This window comes from Balaenoptera physalus (assembly GCF_965194825.1).
Source record: "Balaenoptera physalus genome assembly, chromosome: 11".
NCBI classification, from domain to species: domain Eukaryota; kingdom Metazoa; phylum Chordata; class Mammalia; order Artiodactyla; family Balaenopteridae; genus Balaenoptera; species Balaenoptera physalus.
In genome coordinates this window covers 19,844,549-19,863,981 of record NC_138896.1, presented here as the reverse complement: position 1 = coordinate 19,863,981, position 19,433 = coordinate 19,844,549, and the positions used below count along the sequence as shown (strand labels likewise).

Genomic DNA, 19,433 nt, shown 5'->3' with positions numbered 1-19,433 from the left:
TGATGGGATTGAAGTTTTTACCTGCTTCCTGTTTCTGGCTCCACTGCTACTGTTTCACCTTTGTGTGGAGAAAACAGCTTTCCACGTTGCTTCTCACTCTGCCAAGTATTGCCAAGAATATATTGACTTCCTCAGTATACAAAAATGAAAGCTGGCGGTAATAATTAGAATGAGAAGTGGCAGAAACTTATTTTCATCAGGGGTGTCAAAATTAACAACTAAAACACCTAAAAAAAGACAAGCTGTATTTATATATAACATATGCTTTGTCATAATGGAAAAGTTTTATATGTTAATCATAATTTTAATCATTAAAAATTAGTATTAATGCTAATATTTTAGCATGTATTACGGAAGCAATAGTTCATTTTTGTGGGAAAAGGATGTTTTCGGCATAAATTGCTTATTCACTTGGAAGCATAATTAAGTTAGAACTCTACCACACTTCAAATTACAAAAAAAAAAAAAATCTAGATGAGTAAAAGGCTAAATATAAAAAAATATGTAGTAGTGTGTATTAGATTAAATAATTATCAAATTGTTTTAAAACTGGAAGGAGTATCGTTTTCTTTTTATGACTCAGAGCATCCAAGTGAAATACCTTACCATTTACTCCTCATAGTGACAAAATCTAAGAAACAAGTTATAAGTGAAGTGAATAGGAACAAAACTACTTTTGGTCTGCTTTCGATGGGCAATAGTTCTCAAATAGTGCAAGAATTAAGAAACTACTAATATGCAGTATCTTGAACTTTTTACTTTGAATCTCAAGTTGTCTCAGTATAGTAGCTTTGTGTACCTTACCCCCCTTCTTGGTGAAATTCCAACTCAGAATGTTATATATCAATATGCTAAGTACCATCTTTGCCACTGATAGGGAATGTACTTGAATCTTGCTAGGCCTGTTTCTCCCACCTTCAAAAAAAAGATAGTTCCTTGTCTTTTATCGTGCGGTTTAGTAAGAACAAATGTCCCAACCAACAACATATAAAAAGCAGACGAGGGCTTCCCTGGTGGAGCAGTGGTTGAGAGTCTGCCTGCCAATGCAGGGGACACGGGTTCGAGCCCTGGTCTGGGAAGATCCCACATGCCACAGGGCAGCTAGGCCCGTGAGCCACAATTACTGAGCCTGTGCGTCTGGAGCTTGTGCTCCACAACAAGAGAGGCCGCGATAGTGAGAGGCCCACGCGCCGCGATGAAGAGTGGCCCCCGCTTGCCACAACTAGAGAAAGCCCTCGCACAGAAACAAAGACCCAACACACCCATAAATAAATAAATAAGTAAATAAATGGATCATCACGTTTTAAAAAAAAAACAGACGAAGTCAGAAAAGCTGTACTAAAAATACACCATTTTATCCTTAGTATTTACTATAGTGTCTGGCATGTAGCAGGAGCTCAATAAATGCTGAAATGAAATGAAAGACAGTGCCTTCACATTTGTGTCCTAGGGAGGCAGACTAACATTTTCATAAGTCAGTACTAAAATAGATATTATATGTATTATATATATCAAAATAGATATTCATTGTAATGGCTCTGAGTTTAGAAGTCTAGGCTAAGCTTATATATATGTAAGTATGTATATATGTAAAGACTTTAAGCCCATATATTAATGACTTAATTTTTATTTAAAGACTGCTGGGAATGGGCTTGTTGTCTGAGTACATCAGATTTATTGATGTGGTGAGAAAGGTCACTCTGGGGGTACAGTGGAATGCCACTGTGAGAAGAGAAAGGATGGAAGTGTCTTGTAAGGTTTGGGTTCCCTTTGAAGGAGGGTCTTGGAATCAGATTGGTACTGTTGCTTACTCTTTCAGAGGCAGGTTAGGAGAAGCAGGGACTAACTATGGACTGGGTGCTGTCATGAGGCAAGGAGAATTCAGCAATGGGGTATCACCAGTTACGGATGGAAATAGCAAAGCAAAGGGGGCGTCTGTGGTAGGAAAGCAGTAGTCATTCAAAGAGGGGGTTGTTACGTCATTTTACAGCAGCTGCATGACTTTGGGGGAAATATTTCCTGTTAATTTTGCTTCCGGCTTAATCTGTGCCTGTCCTCCCAGGCCGATAATTGGCAGGGTTGCCTTTTTCTTTTTAGTCCAAACTGATTTTGACTCTTTCAGTCCCAAGCAGTTTTTATTCTTTAAACGTGCATTTTCTTTTAATCCCCACAATCATCCTAAAGGAATGCTATTACCATCTCTATTTTATAACTGACAGAACAGGTTTAGCAAGTAACTCATCCAAGGCCCAGCCATAGCCAGGGAGTAGCCTAGTAGGGGCTTGTTCATCAGGTCTAAGCACCGTACTGTAGTCATGGGGATGTGCAAGGAATGCTTCAGGAATGCCCTGGCTTCCTTTTGTGCCCTATGTTACCATACCTAGATGCATGAATCGTTCTTACAAGAAAACAGTATAAATACAAGGAAGAGTCTTCCACAGGAGTTTTCTATTGTTCAGATGATCACCTTCCCATAGATGCAAATGTAATCTAAATACTTTGGACACCTGGTTAACCTATAAAGCGTGGGGTTGATCTGGGCCCCTCCTAATACCTGTTTTCACCCTCATTCAGAAAGCAACACGTGCTCAAAACATAGTAGGGCCTAAAGAGGCTCCCGCTGGAGGAGTGGGACTTGTGCATGTGGGGTGACTTTGCTTCGGGGGAGACATTTGCAAAGGGTTTTTGACCCAAGTAATGTGCTCGCGCCTCCCTAGAGCCACCCTGGCCCGCGGCATTTGGAAAAGGCTCTCATCCCCCAGGCCGTTTAGGACCACGGTGTCCGTCAAAGTGTTGGTGAAGGAAAGGAGGTGGGGCATGCAGGCCGCCCCGCTGCCCGAAAGCCTTCTGCTTGGTCGCCTGCGGGGTGGGAGTCCGTCGCCTGGGTACCCATCTTTAGAGCCCGAGCTGGGAGTTGGGAACTAGGCAAGGACTGCTGCCCGCCCATCCCTGGGGGCGCGTGTGCGCGTGCGCGCGCGTCGCCGTGGTAACGGCGCAGCGGAAAGGCGCTGAATCACGGGCGCGCGCTTTCCCAGCTCTAGAAGAAGCTGATGCGGGGGGCGGGCTGGGGTGCCCTCCTGGTTGCATCCTGACTAGACCGGGGCTGACCCCGGCGGGCCTGGCTGGCCTGGCGCAGAGGAGCGGTGGCCAGGATCTCTGTCACTATTGGAGGTAAGAGCGCAGCAGTAGCCTGCCTCATCCTGTCTCCGGTTTGGGCAAGAGTCTCTCCTCGGGGGCTATATCCTGGGGAAGAGAAAGCGAGGGTTTGGCTTGGATGGGGCGGTACCTCCTCCCTGACAACAGATGCGCGTGCCAGTGTGTAAAAGTGTGTGTGTGTGTGTAGGGCCGGGAGACGAAGAAGAAGAGGAGCAGGTGGGACGGCAGGTGATGCTCTTAGCCAGCTGCACCGAATAGGGCTAGCTTTAGTGCGGCCAGCAGCGCCTCGATGCAGTATCCCACTTCCCAAGCCGTCTGGCGATTGATGGGAAGGGAGGGCAGCAAGTAGGCAGGTTATGCCAAAGAAAAATAAAATCAAGAGGCCCTGAGTTAGGAGGTGACTTTCTTAAGGTTCTTCTGAACATCTAGGAAAGGGCTTTTCTTGATTGCTGCACCGATTGATTGTTTCTTAGTAGGGTGGAGTCGAGGAAATTTGCATCTTTTCCCAGTCTCATGAATTGCATTTCTTAGACCTGTAGAATCGGTTTTCTTTAAACTTCGTTTGGTAATAGATATGTGATCTTTGCTATTATTTGCTAAATTCATTTTGTCTCTGTATCTTACCATAATCTGAAGCTTGAAACCTTTGAATGGCTTTTTTTCTCTTTCCCTTTGAACTTCCTCCACAGAATGGATATGAATCACGATATTATTAATCAAGAGCATAAACCTAAGATTATGAAAGTCATCATTCTTTCGATCATTCATTCTCTTAAGTATATGGAGAGAAAAAAGAATATGATATACCCACTCATATCCATTTTTATTGTTAGATTTCTCATCTAAACATTTTTTGTTTATGGGTTAAATGTTAGTCGTTTTTCCAGTGCTTAAATAGAAAAATTGAATGATATTTTTGATGATAATAATAGAAAAAGTAAATTTTAGACAACCCCCCCAAAAAGAACAAGAATTTTTGTTAGTGTTTATTTCTTTATTCCTGAAATGCATGTTCAATGTCCATATGTTTCAAATTGTTTATTATAAGAAGACCACAATCATTGAGACTCCCGAGATTATGCCAAATGTAAAATTTTATTTTGTGCTTATCATTTTACATAACTTTTCGTACAGATGAGGAAATCTGGAAATATCAGTTCAGCTATAGACTTAGGCGTCATACAGAAAGCTGAATTCCTCTGTAATTTGAAAAAGAAAAATATAATTATATATCAAGACTTTTTAGAACCACAGGTGATAGAAAGGTTCATCACGCCTTTGCCATATAAAATGCCAAGTCAGGGAATTAATTTCCTTTCAGAATAACAAAAATAATTCAGCCAAACTCTTTATGTATTAAAAATATTCAAAAGAGAGCTTCAGTAATTTATCAATGTACAAGAATGGATTTGCTGTTAAATTTTCTTGACTTAATTTTTTTTCTAGCCAAACAGATAAGCAGCATTCTCTTTAAATAAATCTGTAGGACCAGGCATGACTGTTTCTGGGGCCGTGATGTATTAATAGATTGCCAGGTCAGATGGCCTGGGTTTGGTCATGGCTCTGCCACTTAGTGGCTGTGTCACATTTGGCAAATTCCTTAATTCCTCTTAGCCTCAGTTTTTTCATCTGTAAAATAGGGATAATAATAGGACCAACTTAATGAAATTCCTATAAGAACTGAATAAAATAATATGTATAAGAGCTCTTTACTCATTGCCTGGTATGCAACTAACTTCAATAAAAGTTAGTTGTTATTGTTACTCTTTTTTTAATAAATTTATTTATTTATTGGCTGCATTTGGTCTTCATTGCTGCAGGGGCTACTCTTCGTTCCCGTGGGCAGGCTTCTCATTGCAGTGGCTTCTCTTATTGAGGAGCACGGGCTCTAGGCGCGTGCACTTCAGTAGTTGTGGCACACGGGCTCAGTAGTTGTGTCTCGTGGGCTCTAGAGCACAGGCTCGGTAGTTGTGGTGCACGGGCTTAGTTGCTCCACAGCATGTGGGATCTTCCTTGACCAGGGATGGAACCCGTGTCCTCTGAATTGGCAGGCAGATTCTTAACCACTGTGCCACCAGATAAGTCCCATTATTGTTATTCTTGACATAAGTTTTCTTTTCAGGAAATATTTTCTATGTCTTCAAAATAATTTCTCACTAAAAATACAATTATTTTGATGTGACCAAAACTTGTTCTGGTTTATAATGTCAAATCATCATAAAATGCATAAATTTTTCCTTGCAGCACCTTTGCAACAACAATAATAAATATAATTACAATCTTAGAGGCACGTCAATTCCAGGTAATTATATTTGATACCCTAAGGAAGGAGCTTTGCTTTAGTAGGCCTGGAATAATTGCTGGGTTATATTGTTTCATTTGTTTTTTAAAATCTGTATTTTTAGATACTATTTATGTGAATTCCATAGTGAGAAACTTTCTTATTTATTAAGTGGTAAATATGGTTGGACCAAAATAACATCTATTTTTGCATCATTTGACAGAGTCTTTTAACCAGAGGTGTTTGAATTTTAAAGTAAGTCTTTTTTTTTTTTTTTTTAAAGGAATTCCTTTATTTTAAATTTATTTATTTATTTATTTTTATTTTTGGCCGCGTTGGGTTTTCGTTTCTGCGCAAGGGCTTTTCTCTAGTTGTGGCAAGCGGGGGCCACTCCTCATCGCGGTGCGCGGGCTTCTCACCATCGCGGCCTCTCTCGTTGAGGAGCACGAGCTCCAGACGCGCAGGCTCAGTAATTGTGGCTCACGGGCCTAGCCGTTCCGCGGCATGTGGGATCCTCCCAGACCAGGGCTTGAACCCGTGTGCCCTGCATCGGCAGGCGGACTCTCAACCACTGCGCCACTAGGGAAGCCCCAAAGTAAGTCTTCTTAAATGACGCACAGGTAGATAAAGATATGGTATTGGAGTTTTAACTCTAATCCCTTCCAAATAACCTTGGAAGAATATGTTACCTGTTGGAAAGTGTTACTATGTCCAACCTGCTGTGCATTCTTTTCCTTAAGTTCAAATAAGCAAGGGAGTCTAGTAAACATCTGTTTAAGCAATGTAGCTAGAGTAACAGGATAACTCCAACCTCAAAGTGAATTTTCAAAGTTGGTTTTATTGCATGCTATAATGTAAAGCACCAGAATTATTAAGTATCGAGGGCAAATTAACTCCAGTGTTGCCACCTACAAATTTTACCACTTTTTTTTTTTATATAAATTTATTTATTTATTTTTGGTTGTGTTGGGTCTTCATTGCTGTGTGCGGGCTTTCTCTAGTTGCGGCGAGCGGGGGCTACTCTTTGTTGTGGTGCACGGGCTTCTCATTGCGGTGGCTTCTCTTGTTGCGGAGCACGGGCTCTAGGCACACGGGCTTCAGTAGTTGTGGCGCACAGGCTCTCTAGAGCGCAGGCTCAGTAGTTGTGGCGCACGGGCTTAGTTGCTCCGCGGCATGTGGGATCTTCCCGGACCAGGGCTCGAGCCTGTGTCCCCTGCATTGGCAGGCAGATTCTCAACCACTGCGCCACCAGGGAAGTCCCGCCACATACAAATTTTAAATGTTACAGTGTGTAGAATGTTTTTTCATGTGGTAGTGGGGAAGTAGGGCTTGCTCCTCTCTAGGATAACAATCCTGTTATTCTAACATTGTGATTATCAGCATATCTTACCATTTTTTTTTTTCTATTCTCCTCATTAAAATGAAGTGTAGAATGTCTTCTGGTCAATATAACATAGTTGCCTGTCTTCAAAATTTTTTCAAAAGAATCTCTTAAGATGACTTATCTTCAATAAAATTATTGGCTTTACCATCTCTCTCGGTATATTTGTACTTATCAGGAGGTTGAAATATTTTATTAATTTAGTATCTTCAGCCTCCTTGTCTTAAAGCTTCAAGACATTCAAATTCTAGGTGCCAAATGCTCAACACTTTATTGTTGCGTGGGAAAAGCTTCTTTGCAGACACATATGTGTTTAGGAGTATGCTACTAGCAGCTAACTAGTCTTCACTCGTTTATATCAGGCTTTCCTAACTACTCCTATGCCGCAACTGCTCCTCCCCAAATCAGGAGAAACTTTTTCTGACCTCATTGTACTAGACCTCTTCCACCCAGTTGACCATTCTCACTTTCTTGAAACAAGAACCTCTCTTGGTTCACAAATTCCATCCTTCAGTCCCCTCCTAGGGTTACTCTCTAAAGCAGATATATGAACATGTCACACCTCTGCTTCAAAATCTTCAATGTCATGTCCATCAGTGGATGAATGGATAAACAAAATGTGGTCCTTACATGCAATGGAATATTATTCAGTCTGGAAAAGGAAGGACATTGTAACACATGCTACAACATGAATGAATCTTGAAGATGTTATGCTAAGTGACATAAGCCAAATACAAAAGGACAGTATTGTATGACTCCACTTATATGAAGCATCTATAATAGTCAAATTCATAAAGATAGAAAGTAGAATAGTGATTACCAGGAACTGCCAGAGCAGGTAATGTCATGGTTCAATGGGTACAGAGTTTCAGTTTGTAATGATGAAAAGTTCTGGAGATAAACAGTGGTGGTGATGGTTGCACAAGAATGAATGTACTGAATGCCACTGAATTATACCCTTAAACATGGTTAAAGTGGCAGATTTTATGTTATATATATTTTATCACAATAACAAAAAAAATTTTTTTAATCTTCAATGTCTCCCCACTGCCTACTAAATGAAGTGCCGACCTCTTAGTGTGACCTGGACAGTATTTACTTTTTCTTCTTGGTTTACGTTTTCATCCTCTTATCACATCATTTCCTGCACATATTCTACATTCCAGCCATATGGAGCCACTCAAAATATGCCATCCCTTGCAGGATCCCACGCTTTCTCTGTGTAGTCAGTCCCTACAGCCTAGAATGCCTTTCTTTCTTCGAGAAGCAACCACTCATCCCTCAGGATAGAGCTTACATGTAACGTTTCTGAAGTCTTCCCTCGAGTCCTCAGTTCCTCTTGCTTTGATGGTAGTCTAGCTCGTGGCTGTGCCTCCACAATGTCCCTTATCCCATTACTGTATCCTATGAGCTTCTATAGAGCAGGGACGTTTTATTTTAAAAATGCATATTTTCTTTAAAAAATAAAAAACTGAAGTTAATGTTTCCATTCTTCTCCAGAACTACATAAGACCCTAGTATACTTTAATCTGCCCCTCATCTTTCACTTCACTATTGTTTAGCACTTTTTTTGGATAATATTTTTATTATTATTTCCAACACTGTTAGTCAGTTTCTACCTTACTGATGCTTCTTCTGTCCATCTGTGCAGTTTTCCTTTCATAGCTCTTTTAGTGAGGGTCTATAGGTAGGTATACTCTGTGTTTATGTAAAAAACGAACAAACAAAGAAAAACCCTTATTTTATTGTTACTCTTGAATGACAGTTTAGTGAGTATAAAGTTCTAGGTTGGCAGTTTTTGTCCTTCAGGACTTTTGAAGATGCTATTTCTATTATCTTCTGGCATCTACTTTTTGCTGATAAATCATGTTGTCAGTCTAATTCTTGCCCCTGTTAAGATAATCTGTCTCTTGTCTCTGGTTCTTTATAAAATGTAATCTTTGTCTTTGGAATTCTGCAGTTTCATTTCAGTGAGAATAGGAATAGAATTATTTTAACCTCAGTACTTCTTGTACTTCCTGGATATGAAGATTTTTGTCTTTCATTGGTTCTGGAAATTTCTTGGCCATTATCTCTTTACATTTTGTCTCTTCCCAGTTCTTTTTATTCTTTCCTTTTGGAGGCATCAGAAGATGTATATTGGACCAGTTTTTAATTCAGGACTCTTATTCTTGCCTTTGTATTTTCAATTTTTTATTTCTTTGAATTGCATTTTGGGTTACTTCCTCATACAATATAGCTTTCATTTCAGTTCATTGAATTTTTTTTTTTCAAGTTCATTGAATTTTAAAATCCAGTGGCTTTATGTCTAACTACACAACTTCTGATTTGGATCTTTTAAACTATGCCCTTAAAAAAAAATCTTACTAGGGCTTCCCTGGTGGTGCAGTGGTTAAGGATCCACCTGCCAATGCAGGGGACACAGGTTCGAGCCCTGGTCCGGGAAGATCTCACATGCCGCAGAGCAACTAAGCCCATGAGCCACAACTGCTGAGCCTGCGCTCTAGAGCTTGCGAGCCACAACTACTGAGCCCACGTGCCACAACTACTGAAGCCCGTGCGCCTAGAGCCCGTGCTTCGCAACAAGAGCAGCCACCGCAATGAGAAGCCCACGCACTGCAACAAAGAGTAGCCCCTGCTCGCCGCAACTAGAGAAAGCCCGCATGCAGCAACGAAGACCCAACACAGCCATAAATAAATAAACAAACAAATAAATAAATAGCTTACTGTACTGTTACTTTATTATGATTTTTGTCTCCTCTCTTCACCTTAATGTGTTTCACCACTTCAAACATACTTATTTTGTAATGTCTCTTAGGTGTACTTTTACTTCTTTTTCTTGCTCCAATTTGTTACATCTGCCACCTCTCCTTTGTACTGGTTTGCTCCCTAGCTTGTATTACTTTTGTTTTTAGGGTGGTTCATCTTCAGTGGGGATTGTTTTTCTGATGGAGTTCTATGTGCTCTGTGTTGAGGACTGTTCTAGACAGATTTTGCATTGCTTCTGCATAGGAGCTTAGCTATGTGTTAATAAAAAAAAGTTTTGTTGTTGTTGTTATGTATACATATGCTCCATTTAGCCTGGAAATGAAAGTTATAAATTAGTTCTATAAGGGTTGTTAAAAGAAAGTCCCCGTAAAGAGGCACATCTTGGCAGTCCTTCCTCTTTTTGCTTTCAGTCTCATCATGACATGCCTCTGGTTTCTTCTAGCCCCTATCTAGGATGCGTTAGTCCTTCTAGGCTGCAGTGGTCTTTGTGAGGCTCCTCATAATATTTTATAATGTCAATAGATGTTCAGCTACTTTCCTGCTGCATTAGTCTTTGATAATATCTAATTCCTTAATTGACCCAAATTATTTTTGTCCCTGCGTTTGAAACTAATATTGTATTTTCCCTCCTTCTCTTTCTTTTTCATAACTATTCCCATTTGGTTTGTGTTTGTCTTTTGAACTTTCAAGTAGATTTTCCTTCTAGTTAGGAATATATAGTTATCATAGTGGCTTTTCTTAAAAAGTAATTCCCATCCCTTTGTTTTGTTACTCCTAGTTTGTTACAGAGTAAGTCCTAATAAAAAGTCAATTTGTTACCGAGTCCAAGCTCACTCTGCTGTTCGTGGCAAGACAGGCCAATAAATCGGAGACAAGATGCTGAAGCAAGGAATACGACTTTATTCGGAAAGTGGGCAGACCCAGAAATGGCTGACTAAAGTCTCAAAATAGCCATCTTATCGGGGTTTGGATGCCAGTTACTTTTATAGCACAGAGATGGGGAGGAGATGAGGAAGTAAAGTAAAAAGGCCGTGAGTTTTGCAGATACCTCCTGGAATGGCCAGGCTCCTGGAGGGGATGTGTTAATTTCTTCTTTCTTGTAGCCATCCACAGGTGGACAGGGTCCGGATATTTCCCTGAACAAAGGCACTTTGGTTTAACCTTCAGGCAGAGGGGCGGGGTTCCCCGAGGCAGGCCATTATGTACAGACAGTATGCTTTCAGTGAACAAAAGCAGCGGAAAGCAAGTTAAAGTAAAGAAACAGATCCAACATGTAGTCAGATTTAGTTCTTCCCTGTTACAATTTTAGTTTATATATTTTAGATGATTTTTGCTTTATAATGAGTATGAGAATCTACCATTGTCTTTTCTTCTCATTCCCCAATTATCCTTGCATATTTTTGCCTGTTTATTTTTTGCAAATGGATTTTGTTAAGTACTTTAAAGCATTCTGTTGAGTTTTAATTCATTTTGTTTCTTTGTTAACCTAATATATTGTGATCTTTAATACCTATTGTCTTTCCAGGTTTTACAAGGTTTCCCTCCCCAATTATTGATATCTCCCATTATCTCTCCCAGTACAGTTTTATTATTGTATTTAAAGATATTCTCTGTCACACTGTAAGTCTTTTTGCATTTTTGTAATGCTTCTGGCCATGCCTAGGAATGGGATCTCTCTCATTAGTGCTTTCTATCTGTATATTTGTTTTATACAGAAATGCTGTTGCTTCAAAGAACTTTGCTGATCTTCACCAGCCTGCTTGTATTAATCCTAGTGCTGATGTTTCTTTCATTAATTTGATGAGTTTAATGATAAGGAAACATCTTGTGTTACTCTTTCCACCATCTCCTTAATAATCTGATTATTTTATTTTATTTTATTTATTTTTTGGCTGCGCCATGCAACATGTGGGATCTTAGTTCCCTGACCAAGGATCGAACCCATGCTCCCTGCATTGGAAGCGCGGAGTCTTAACCACTGGACCGCAAGGGAAGTCCGATATAATCTGATTCTTAGAACATTATTAAAGGAGGGATTTGACACTTTTTTTTTTTCTTTTTTTTTTGGCTTGTATTTTCTCCTATTTGTTCCCTGGTCCGCCCTTTGGAGCTTCACAGAATCTGTTCACTCCCCATTCCATATGAATGCCCTTCCTGTGTTTAAAAACCAATGCTGGATCATGTTTCCCTTAATTCTGCTTGATCTCCTAATAGGAAGTCATCTTATACTGTAATTGTAAAGCATTATCTCTGTTGCCAGTAAATTCCTGGGTAATCCTCTGTGTTGATTAGCACAGGTTTTCTAGAACTTTATCAGCTTTCAGTGGAGAAATTCAGAGCACAGATTTCACTACTGAAAAATTGCCAAGTTTTTACCTTCTTGGCAAGGCACCTAACTACATGTATTGTCTGAGTTTCCTCTGCCTTACCTCCTTGTTTTGTTGGTGAGGATTTGGGGGCTTGAGAGCCCCTTGTAGATGCAGGAGCAGTGGGTCTACACCTCTCCTACAGGTACTTTCTGAGCTGCTTTCTTTTCAAGACTACTCTCCAGGCTCAGGCAGGTCAGGGGTGAAGGAGTGTGACTCAGGAAGAGTTTATCAATTGCCTTGGCAAGGGAAAGTGCTGAAAGTGAGAAAGATCAGGAGGAAGCAATCCTGACTCAGTTTCATCCTTTATATTCCTTACCCACTGAAACTTAGAGGCTTGTTTTGGAGAAACCGGAAACTAACTTCGGATTAGTGAGCCGCAGAATTTCAACTGATTCAACCAGAATATTCTATGTACCTGTTGGGGATGACACACATCTATCTTACCTATCTCAGATTCTTTTTTTTTTTTTTTTTTCATATAATGGATTCAATTAGCTTGTTTTTTTTGTTGTTGTTGTTTTTTATGAAAGCTTATTTATTTATTTATTTTTGGCTGTGTTGGGTCTCCATTTCTGTGCGAGGGCTTTCTCTAGCTGCGGCGAGCGGGGGCCACTCTTCATCGCGGTGCGCGGGCCTCTCACTGTCGCGGCCTCTCTTGTTGCGGAGCACAGGCTCCAGACGCGCAGGCTCAGTAGTTGTGGCTCACGGGCCTAGTGGGATCTTCCCAGACCAGGGCGCGAACCCGTGTCCCCTGCATTAGCAGGCAGATTCTCAACCACTGCGCCACCAGGGAAGCCCTCTCTCAGATTCTTAATGGGAGCTTCAGATAATATGAAGTATGTAAAATTGCCTTGTGAATAAAAGGACTATTATAAATGGCTATTATGTTGTTGATAGTGATGATGATTATTACAAAGCATTTTTAAAATGTTCTTGTTACTAATAGGATAGATTATTAACTGACAATATTTACCTTCTTTCGTTTTGTCCCTTTTCTTTCATAGGGAATAAGTGAATAATTATTTCCTTAATGCCAGAAAGTTAAATTCTAAAGGCGAACTTTTTTTTTTTAATTGAAGTATAGTTGATTTACAATATTGTGTTAGTTTAAGGTGTACAGCAAAGTGGTTCAGATCTTTTTTTTTTTCAGTTCTTTTCCATTATAGTTTAATACAAGATATTGAATATAGTTCTCTGTGCTATACAGTAAATCTTTGTTGTTTAAAGGAGAACTCTTTGACTAGCTAATCATAGGCCTGCTGATAAATGGAATTGAAAGACTGAACAGTCTCAGAATTGATGAACAGTTTGCCTGATTCAGAAGTTTGGTAATCACCAGCTGTCTTCAGAATTTGATGCAAAGCAGATTCACTGTCATTGACACACAGGACATCTGGCATCTGAACTTGGACATCACAGAGCACAAACTGGGTTTTCCCCCAAAGTCTCTGGCAGACGGTGTCTGCACTCTCTCTGGCCTTTCCCTGTGCATGTTTTCTAAAGGTGATGATTTAGTTATTAGAGCACAGGGCAAAGCATTTATTTAGGTAGCAGTGTTGACCCCATTAGTAAGAATTAAATTTAAGGAGAAGGATAAGTGCTGAGCCAATTGAAAGCTAAGCTATTCCCATAATTAGGGAGACTGTTTAAAACCCCATGATGTACACTTAGGTTTCACCTTCTGACATTTTTCCTCTTAGTTTAGGAACGGTATCTCCAGGAATATAAAACTCTGGTGTTATTTATAATACAAGGACCGTGAGACAGTGTGTTCATTTGCAGCAGTTTAGAAAAGATGGTAAAATGTATACCCTAGGAATCAGTACATAAAGAAAATAAATATAAATGTCTCTTAGCTTTTCTTCCTCCTCACATACGACCTTTCACTGAATGGTCCACCCGACCTTGAGTTGTTCTCTTACCTGTTTCATCCGGTTACTTCCAGGAAATCACCACTTCCTTTCTAACATTGCTTTGACTCTCGTTGAGTGCAGGATGCTCAGATGGTAACCCATGGCCTGCCGTCACCCCTGCGGTTAAAGGCTGCCTCGGCAAAGACAGTTTTTGTCACAGTGGTGGCTGATAAAGCAAGGAATGAAGAATAATAAAAGACAAGAGAACATCTCCGGCAGCCCCCAGGGGCTAAGCTGAAATAGCACGATACAGCTCACCTTGTTTGAGTTCACTGGCTCTGAAAAGCAGGAGTTTACCAACCAAGTTTTTTTAGCCAGTAAACCACAAACAGGACAAATTATAAACACAGTCTGTTCTGAGTAGCCTGCAGGAAAATGCTGTCCAGAAGATCCATTGGGATCTTTGAAATTAGGCCCCCTTTGAGCTGGTTTCATTTACCTCAGACAGGCAAGCTGCAACTTGCTTTTTTTTCTGAGCCTGTAGAAGCATTTCACTGCAGCATTATTGATAAAAGCCAAATATCAGAAACAACCTAACGGCCTAGCAATTAGGAAATGGTGCAGTCAGTTATAATAATCACCTCAATGGGATGTTGCAAAATAACAAGAAAGAATAATGAACAAGAAAGTATCAATAGCAATGAAGGATACTTTTGTGATAAAATGTTAAATGAAAATGAGACCGTGTCTCTCTAAGAGTGTAGCTTTGCTGAAGTATACTGGCTGGTTTACTGGCTAACAAAACTTGGTTGGTGAACTCCTGCTTTTCAGAGCCAGTGAACATGCTTTATAGCATGTTCCCACTAGCTATCGAGTATGATTTGATCATAATGTTTTTAGTGTACATTTTTGTCATTCTAGTTAAAGAACAAGTTATTTCATTCACTCAACCTCCATCCGGCCAGTGTGCCAGAGCTTGGGGCACAGACAGCAACCAATAAAAGGCAGTTCTTCTGGGGTTTTGCACTATATCATTTTAAAAATCATACTTTTCCCCTTGATCAGAAATGTTACCACAGAAATAATGCAGCACCTGAGGAACAGCAGAGTTTCACCACGAAGTTCATCTTTCATAGCTCATTCTGGCTTTTCATTTCAAAAACTAGCAGCAGCCACAATAAACCATCACCATTCAACGTCTATAACCTCTGGCTACAACGTACCTTGTTCTGGATTGGAGGTTTCAAATATTCTGAAGTCCTTTGTCACTAATTCTACCTTGGTTCTGGCTTGGCTGGTTTCCTTTGGACAGAGATGAAAGAAAATCCCCAGTGTCTGAAGACCTGAGTTATTCTTTCTTCTCACTGTAAAATGGTTGGCTTTTTTTTTTTTTTTTTTTTATCCTTAAACTTTGAGAATGCTCTCTGTTTTAGGTACTCCAAGGAGTCAATAATGGGACAAGGCGGGAAAATTTCAGAAAGCCCTTCTGTTGAAAAATATAAAGGATGGTGTTATTGGTTGCATGTGTCCTCCCCAAAAGATATGGTGAAGTCCTAGCTCCTGGTACCAGTGAATGGGACATTATTTGGAAATAGGGTCTTTGCAGGTGTAATTGAGTTAAGCTGAGGCCTTTAATCCGATATGACCAGTGTCCTCATAAGAAGAGGGAAATTCGGACACAGAGGCAGCCAGGGAGAATGTCATGTGACAACAGAGGCAGAGATCGGAGTGATGCAGCTGCAAGCCAAGGAATGCCAATGACCGAGGCAAAGAAGGATTCTACCCGGAGTTTCAAGGGGGAGCCTAGCCCTGCTGACACCTTGACTTCAGACATCTATCCTCTAGAACTGGGAGAGAATATATTTCTAATGTTTTAAGCCACCCAGTTTGTTGTGCTTTGTTATAGCAGCCCTAGGAAACTAACACAGATGGTAAAAGCAAGGATTATATTCCATATTTTTTTAAATTTATTTTTATTTTTTAAGCTATTTCTATTTATTTATTTGGCTGCATCGGGTCTTAGTTGCAGCATGCAGGCTCTTCGTTGTGGTGCACAGGCTTCTCTCTCGTCATGCGGCTCGGGCTCCAGAACGCGTGGGCTCTTTAGTTTGCAGCACACAGGCACAGTAGTTGTGGCGTGCGGGCTTAGTTGCCCAGCGGCATGTGGGATCTTAGTTCCCCGACCAGGGATCAAACCCACGTCCTCTGCATTGGAAGGCGGATTCTTCACCCCTGGACCACCAGGGAAGTCCCAGGATTATATTCAGTAGGAAAGCACTTTGATGAGCACCCGAGGGAGCGTAGAAATGGATACGGCATCGTGGACCTGTTCAGGCTTTTAAGACCCTAGAGGACAGTGATATTTCAGAGCTTTTGTATGAGTCAGACACAACATATTAAAATTAAAACAATTTAAAGAAGAGAACTTACAGGCTAGCACATAGGAACACATAAGGTTACTTAGAAAACTTTTTGCATTGAAAGCAAAAGAATTTAAAAGTGGGAAAATTCAGAAAAGATTTGATGATTAAGTATGTTTGTACATTTTTTTTAAAGTATTTGTTTATTTATTTATTTTTGGCTGTGTTGGGTCTTCGTTTCTGTGCGAGGGCTTTCTCTAGTTGCGGCGAGCGGGGGCCACTCTTCATCGCGGTGCGCGGGCCTCTCAGTATCGCGGCCTCTCTTGTTGCGGAGCACAGGCTCCAGACGCGCAGGCTCAGCAGTTGTGGCTCACGGGCCCAGCCGCTCCGCGGCATGCGGGATCTTCCCAGGCCAGGGCTCGAACCCGTGTCCCCTGCATTGGCAGGCAGATTCTCAACCACTGCGCCACCAGGGAAGTTCTGTTTGTACATTTTAAGTGCTAAGAACAACCTGGGCCTGGCACATAGGAAGCACTCAATATATATTACCTGCTAGTATCATCAGCTGTTATTTCACCTGTTCATTCAGTTTTTATTTTAGCAATCCTATCTGAACTTCCAAGAACTTTCTCTTTTCTGATTTTTTTTCTCCTCTTTTGTAGCAACTATTTTTATTTTATGGAGGATGTACTCTCTCAAATCTTTCTGAGGATATTACTTACCGTGTTTAAAGTTTTTCTTTGTCCTTTTCACTGACCTCCTGTTTGTTTATCATGGTCCTTCTCTTCAATGCATTGTTCTTCTGCTTCTCAAATGTAGGGCATTGTTTGATTGCCTGGTCTTGTTGATTTCTGAAGACTCTACTGGGGAGGATGTGGCTGCTCTCCTCCGCAGCTGTCCATTCACCGCCTGAGTGGGGGGTTAACTATGGTGTCCGAGTCTGTGTGTAGGCAGGGTCCGGGCAGGTTTCCCTCTGGTGTGGGTGGGTAGGGACGCCCCAGGTGGCCACAGGGAGGAGAGCTCTGCTCTAGAGGTGCAGTGCTTTGGAATGCAGTATGTTTCCTTCCAGGACAGTCTTCAGATGCTCCTGGCGCTCCTTTTTTTCAGAGGCCCGCTGCTGCCACTGAAGCCCCATGAGGACAAATCTCTATCTCTTGAGAGAGAAGTTGTCCGGCACAAGCTTGAGATCTGTCTTTTAGTGCATCACCCAAAGTGCTGTACGTTGGCCCCTCCTGTTTCTACATTCCTGGGCTGAGGGCTTAGAGCTTCTCCAGTGTCCCCTGAAGGTCCTGTGCTTTCTCAGTTTCTAGGGAGTGGGTTTCCTCTCTCTCCATCAGTTCCATGCCCTCTGTTTTCTATCTTCCAGGGAGATTTTTGGAATTTCTGGTCTCTCAGTAGTTTTCATTCTTATTTTTCTGCCGTTGTGTTGTATTTTCTTCCATCTGTTCATATGTCCTGCCTACCTTTCTCCTTTATTTATTTATTTAATTTATTTATTTTTAATATTTATTTATTTATTTATTCGGTTGCACCAGGTCTTAGTTGAGGCACGTGGGCTCTTTAGTTGTGGCAAGCAAACTCTTAGTTGCGGCATGCATGTGGGATCTAGTTCCCTGACCAGGGATCGAACCCAGGCCCCCTGAATTGGGAGCATGGAGTCTTATCCGCTGCACCAGCAGGAAAGTCCCTCCCCTTTATTTTTATTTTTTATTTTTCAGTGGGAACATAGGCAAAAGGGGAAATAGATATATGGATATGTCCAGTCTGTCATCTTGAACTAGAAAGTTTTCTTTTTATTCTCAGCTTGCCAAAGTCCTATTAATGAAGCTCATTTCCCCCCAGGAAGATTAATGTGAATATATTTGCTGTGCAGGCTGGGTCTCTGGACAGTCCTTGGAATAATGGTGACCCTTGTCTCCAGGATCTGCCTGATCAGAGAACTCAACCACTTCGAACAGCAAGGGTGGAACCATCCCTCTTTAAGGAACACCTAGGGACTTGGTCTATTACTATAGCATCCTGCTTGTCTCAGCTTTGAGGATAAAGTAGGTGTGTTAAGTAGCTATGATTAGAGAACCATAAGACAAGCACCTACCCCAAAATATCTCCTATACTGCCATCTGTCAAAAGTACCTAAAATAGCCTTTGGTCATCAGGAATCTCTGTGTGACAATGCTAGCATCCTCATAAAGAATACGAACTTAAGGCTTAAACAAGTAATAACAGCCAACATCTTTGCCTGGAAGCTTGGGTTTATAGAAACCTGAAGGGAGGGGACTGATGGACGGGAAGGGGAGAACCCAACCAAGACTCCCTAAAAGGGGAGAGAGGCATAATTATGTGCTTCTTCGTTGTCCTGTGTGCCCACGCTGGCTGATATCATGTTGCTTCTGTTTCTTGCTTTGAAATGAAATACTAAAGAGAATTGGCAGCAGGAAGGTAAGGCCTTTGCCTGCACAGGCACAAGGGATAGCAGTTCTTTAGGGATAGGTTGAGGATAGAAAAACACAATTATAGATTGTCAGCATTCCCTTCAGGGCAAAAACCGAAGAGGCCCTCATGTTTGGAATCTTCCTAGCTAAGATTAAAGCCAAGCTCTGAAGGGCTGCAAGCCTTGCTTACAAAAATTGACTTTTAAAAAATTTCTGAAGTAAAATTGCATATTTTTTCGTGTCTCCATGTCAAGTTCAAGAAGCCTGATTCTCCTACTCCCCTCCAATGTTGATAAAATATATTGAAAATAAATTTCTAATTTTTTCCCCCAGTGGTAAATTATTAACCAAGGATATACAGAACAGGATTTTAAATCAATTAATCTGGTAGTGTTCGAATTAGCAGCAATCAGAATCCACTTAATTACAGTTTTTGTCAGTTGAGCGTTTTAATCAGCCCAGAGCTATATTTGGTTTGCCCTGGCTGAAGCAGCCAGGGAGTTGCTACCTTGTGATTTGCACCCCTGCTGACAGCAAAATGTGGCACTGTCAAGATCAGAAGGCCTCCCTGTGGGTCCATCTGACTAGATGAGAGCTGTTGTTTATGGAACCGTTTGAAGATGGGCCAGTCCCTTCACATACACACGTCTCCCTTCTCCTACTCAAGTTCACCACTCAGGCAGTTCTTCCGCCTCTTCTCTTTCCTTTCCTTTCCTTTATACTTCCTCCCTTGGTGTTTAAGCAGTTCTGTGGCTTTCAATACCAACTCCATGGCTCCCCATTTATACCTCCAGCTCCTCTCTCCTCTGAACTCCAGACATGTTTATCTGGT

General features: G+C 41.1%; 1 protein-coding gene across 2 annotated transcripts in view; it reads left to right on the top strand.

Annotated features, from left to right (window-relative positions):
- The first annotated feature begins 116 nt into the window (after positions 1 to 116).
- Positions 117 to 19,433, top strand: part of KIAA0319 — a 92,735-nt gene continuing 73,418 nt past the window's right edge. For both annotated transcript variants that reach the window (XM_082415160.1, XM_082415158.1), the window contains exon 1: positions 117 to 3,171. The gene's annotated coding sequence lies outside the window, so the exon portion shown is untranslated. The remainder of the gene's footprint in view (positions 3,172 to 19,433) is intronic.